At 40.3% G+C, this 5,430-nt stretch overlaps 1 pseudogene; it reads right to left on the reverse strand.

Annotated features, from left to right (window-relative positions):
• Nucleotides 1–3,359: 3,359 nt before the first annotated feature.
• Nucleotides 3,360–5,430, reverse strand: part of LOC123522570 — a 2,702-nt pseudogene continuing 631 nt past the window's right edge.

Genomic DNA, 5,430 nt, shown 5'->3' on the forward strand with positions numbered 1-5,430 from the left:
CAAATAAAATGTGTTCAAACACGTCTCTGAGATCAGTGGATGACTGCACACATGTTCTTTCAGTAATATATCTGTCTTAGTCCCCTTCTCAAAAAACAACAATAGCAACAAGAACAACAACAAAAACCTCACTGCCAGTGAATCGATTCCAACTCATTATGACCTTACATAGGACATAAGAGTACCGCCCCTGTGGGTTTCCAAAACTGTAACTCTTTACAGGAGTATAAATTCTCATCTTTCTCCTGCAGAGTGGCTGGTGGTTTCAAACTGCTGACCATGCAGTTAGTAGCCCAGTGTATAACCCATTACATCACTTATGTGTCTTTAAAAATAAGGTCCAATCAAAACTGACTTCTGAGGGGATCTGCTGGGCCAGTGAAATTTTAGGCGGAGAAGGCATCTCAGAATGGAGCCCGGCTAGCAAAAGATATAGCGTCTGGGGTCTTAAAGACTTGAAGGTAAACAAGCAGCTATCTAGCTCAGAAGCAACAAAGCCCACATGGAAGAAGCACACCAGCCTGTGATCACGAGGTGCCAAAGGGATGAGGTATCAGGCATCAAAGAACAAAAAAACATATCATTGTGTGCTCACCTCCCCCATACGATCACTGAAGACCAATGGGTGCATAAGCAAATGTGGTGAAGAAAGTTGATGGTGCCCAGCTATCAAATGATATAGCATCTGAGGTCTTAAAGGCTTGAAGGTAAACAAGTGGCCATCTAGCTTGGAAGCCACAAAGCCCACATGGAAGAAGCACACCAGCCTGTATGATCACAAGGTGTGGAAGGGGTGAGGTATCAGGCCTCAAAGAACAAAAAATCATATCATTGTGAATGAGGGGGAGTGCGGACTGGGGACCCAAAGCCCATCTGTAGGCAACTGGACATCCCCTTATGGAAAGGTCTCTGGGAGAAGATGAGCCAGTCAGGGTGCAGTGTAGCAACGATGAAACACAACAACTTTTCTCTAGCTCCTAAATGCTTCCTACCCACCCACTATCATGATCCCAATTCTACCTTACAAACCTGGCTAGACCAGAGGATGTACACTGGAAATGGAATGTGGAAATGGATGTACAGATAGGAAATGGAAACACAGGGAATCCAGGACGGATGATCCCTTCAGGACCAGTGGTGAGAGTGGCAATACGGGGAGGGTGGTGGGAGGGTGGGGTGAAAAGGGGGAACCGATTATAAGGATCTATATATAATGTCTTCCCTGGGGGACAGACAAAAGAAAAGTGGGTGAAGGGAGACATCAGTGTAAGATATGACAAAATTATTATTTTCCAATTTTTCAGGGTTTCTTGGGGGGGGGGGTGCTGGGGGGGGGGGGGGAAAATGAGGAGCTGATGCCAGGGGCTTGCATGGAGAGCAAATGTTTTGAGAATGATTAGGGTAACAAATGGACAAATGTGCTTTATACAATTGATGTATGTATGGATTGTGATAAAGGTTGTATAAGCCACCAATAAGATGATTGAAAAAGAAAGAAAAAAATGCTTCACATATCTAAGCGCTATTATAATTTAAAAAAGAAAAGAAACCAGAGACCACAAAAATGTATTTATGATGATTCCCAAGGAATAAACTTAATAGATTTCCCCCCCCAAAGAATATAGGACCATCATGAGGGCTTATTATGAAATTTTTTAATTGAAAACTGTATTAATGAGAAACAAAGCCAGGAAATTTATGCAGAGAAACCTTTTAAGACAATGCACCTGCTCATTCTTTGTTGGTAACAGGGCTTTCCTAGGAGCATTTCACTGGAAAACCTTAACCCACCCATTCCACAGCCCTGACCTTGCCTCTTCAAACTTCTTTCTGTTCCCTAAACTCAAAGAACATTTAAAGGTACATACTTGGAGGATGCCAAGACTGAAGCTTTTTTTTTAATTAATCATTTTATTGGGAGTTCTTATAGACATTATAACATCCCATAGTTCACACTAAGCAGTATCGTACAATTGCTACCACAATCAGTTTCAAAACATTTTCTTCCTTTTTGAACTCCTTCATGTCGGCTCCTCTTTATCCCCTGCCTTCCTCACTCTACCCCCCTCCCAGGAACCATTTTCTTTTTTCTTATGATAGTTTTTTGTGTGCCATATTTTACATGAGCCATTATATCCGTTCACATACAATTCTGTCGTTCAATCCCATCAAGTGGGGTTATACAATCATCAGTGCTATCAGCTTCCTCTCGTCCCATACCCCCAGCGAACCATTACTCCTAATACTGTTTTCGAAGGGTTATCTATATTGGTTTTCATGTACCGAATGATCTGAAATATACAACTGAACATACGCAAATCTAACATGATTAATGAGGTAAAACAAGCAAGCCAAGACCATAATGGTAAGGGTAGGAAATATAAAGAACTAGAGGATAGTTATGTGGTTCATCAGTGCTGTACCGCACTCTGGATTTTTCATTTTTCTGTGTGGCTCTTCAGTTCAATTAACTTAAAGGTGGGTTTTGGGTCTCCACTACATCAATGCCCCTTCACATCAATTTGGTTGCTTGTCTTTGAATTTCTGATACCTCTTCCCATCAACACCTCATGATTACACAGGCTGGTGTGCTTCTTTCACGTGGGCTTTGTTGCTTCCATGCTAGATGGCCACTTGTTTAACTACAAGCCCTTTAAAACCCCAGATGCTGTATCTTTTGATAGCTGGGCACCATCAGCTTTCTTCACCACACTGGCTTATGCAGCCATTTTAAGGCTGCCACTTTGATGTGGTGTAGATTGAGAAGCAGGAATGCATTATTCTTCAGTGATGGGTTAGAGGTGGAAACACCACTTCAGAAGTAGGTAGATCTAGAGGGAGGGCATGTGGAGAAATGATAGCCTCACATCTAGCTATTTAATAAAGACTTCTATGTTTTTGGAGCAATACTTTTTGACTTATCCTCATATATACACAATAGATAATGTAACAGCGAGGTTAAGGGGTTAAAAGATGAGTCTGTGTGGCGTGGAGGGTCGAGGGAGAGGGAAGGCAGAAGAGGAAGTACGGAGAGAGTGAGGAAGGAAGGGAGAGAGAGAGATGGGGACTGAGAGAGATCTTGCATTTGTGAGCTGGAAAAGTAGAAAGGTCCTAGAAGCTGTAAGTAGGAATTGCTGAAATTTTAAGTTCTTGTCCAGTCAGTTTTGAAACCATTTGGAGTTTTTTAGACCTTCCTTTAACTGCTGCGGCAGATTAAATACTCAAGACTAATGTAGAAAGCATGCATAAATGGAGTGTCCTCAACTGAGCTTTTTCAGAAAAGCCAAGTTCCTGGAATAGGTGATACAAATATATATATGGAATTTTAAAAAAGGAACCATTACTTTTTTGTGTTTAATTCAGGCCAGTAAAGAGGAACTAGTTAGTAATTTATACCAGACATAGGTCATATTGGAATACATTCCTAAGAGAATGGGAGGAATAAGTGGGACACAGTCACATATATCTTATACTTAAGGAAAGTATTTTAAAAGAAGCCAGGGGCAAATGGTGTATTTAACAAATTTAAAAGTGTAGGCACCTACTTCTAAACTTCAGTTATAAATGTTAGGTATTAGGTAACTTTTAAAAGGAAAAGCCCTGGTAAACTTAAATGTTAAAAAGCAAACAAAACAGTAGCAGTATTTGACTATGTTTTGTTTCGCTGTTTTTCAAAGAGTAGCATTACAAACTACATAAAAAAACCACAACAGGTACTAGATCCAGCACATTATTTCAGGTAGTGAGTTTAATAAGTACGATATGAGCTTTTAAAAAGAGTAAAAGGAAATAGGATACCCAGAATGAGCTGAGATTTAGGAAATCGATAAAGTTAAGAAGACCTAGAAGATACTCACCCTCCCAACACAATCGCTGAAGCTAAAATGTGTCCACAAGCAATGTGGGGTAGAAAGCTGGTGCCCGGCTACTAAAAGATAGTGCATCTGGGGTCCTACAGGTGTGTAGTTAAACAAGCAGCCATCTAGCAGGGAATCAAGAAAGCCCACATGGAAGAAGCACATCCTCCTGTGTGTGTCAGGTCAACAATAAGCAACCGAATCGATGTGAAGGAGTGTGGATATAGTGGAGACGCAAAACCCACCTGTAAGATAAATGGACAGTCCCTCACAGAAGGGCCAAAAGGAAGGGATTGTATATCCAGTGTGTGGTATAGCACTGATGAAACATATAACTATCCTCTAGTTCTTTAATATTCCCTACCCCTACTATTATGGTTTCAGTTCTACCTCATTAACCTTGTTAGATTTGCAAGTGGTCATTTGAAAAATTAAGATCATTTGATACATGAAAGCCAACATAGGTAACGACCCAGAAAAAGTAACAGGAGTAATGGTTTCCTGAGGGTACAGGAAGAGAAGAGGAAGAGGGAGTCGATCGCAATGATGACTGTATAGCCCCACTCAAAAGTAGTAAATAACAGAATTGTAGGTGAATGGATATATTAGGTAGTGTAAGATATGGCAAAAAGAAAAATAAATATAATAACAATAATAAGGGTTCAGGGTGGGTAGAGGATGAGTGATGGGATAAAGGGGAGTGGATATCAAGGAAGTTAAGAAGAATGAGAATGTTTTGAAACTGATTGTGGTAACAAGTGTACAATTTTGATTGATGTGACTAAACTATGGGATGTTATGATATCTATCAGAGCTCCCAATAAAATGATCAATAAAATTTAAAAGACCTAAAAGGATTTTAAATCATTATTCAAAATAAAGGAGTAATGTGAATAAAATTAAATATGTCACAGTATTTTTGTGTTTCTGCCTCCCTCACCTGCGAGAACTGAAGAGTTTAACCAGTATTGCTGAGTCCGAGATAAGAAAGTAATGATATGCACTCCAGTCACGTTAAATAAACTCAGGTAGTTAGATTCAGATAATTTATATGGACAAGTACTGAAACAAGAGAACAAGCCCTGACACATGAAGTCAGTCATCTCAAAGTCCTATGCGGAAAAGAGAGAAACTGGGAAACCAGATATGGGCACAATCTTCCCATCCAAATTTCAAAAGATGAGGCTTCATGTGGATTCCAGAAAATGCAGATTGGCAAACTTGATGTATTTGTCCAGATAGGCAATGCTTCATTAATGAGTAACTGCAAAATATCAGCCGCTTTATAACAATGGTGTATTTCTTATTCATTTCTTGTTCGAGTTTCACATCCATTGTTGCTTGGCTGGGACCTCTCTGTAAAGTGGCTTTTATTTGGGGATCCAGGCTGAAATGTTTCTGGTTGCCATAGAGTGCAATGAGGCGGGAGCTCTGGAGGTGTCGTGGCTACATTTTAGGCCACAGTCCCCAAGGTCAACAGTTCAAAACCATCAGCTTACAGTCTGGAAATCCATGGGAGCAGTTCTATCCTGTCTCAGAGTCATTAACTTGATGACAGTGAATTTAGTTTGGG

This window comes from Echinops telfairi, unplaced genomic scaffold (genome assembly GCF_000313985.2).
Source record: "Echinops telfairi isolate 266 unplaced genomic scaffold, ASM31398v2 ScPeMD7_7424;HRSCAF=8462, whole genome shotgun sequence".
Lineage (NCBI taxonomy): Eukaryota > Metazoa > Chordata > Mammalia > Afrosoricida > Tenrecidae > Echinops > Echinops telfairi.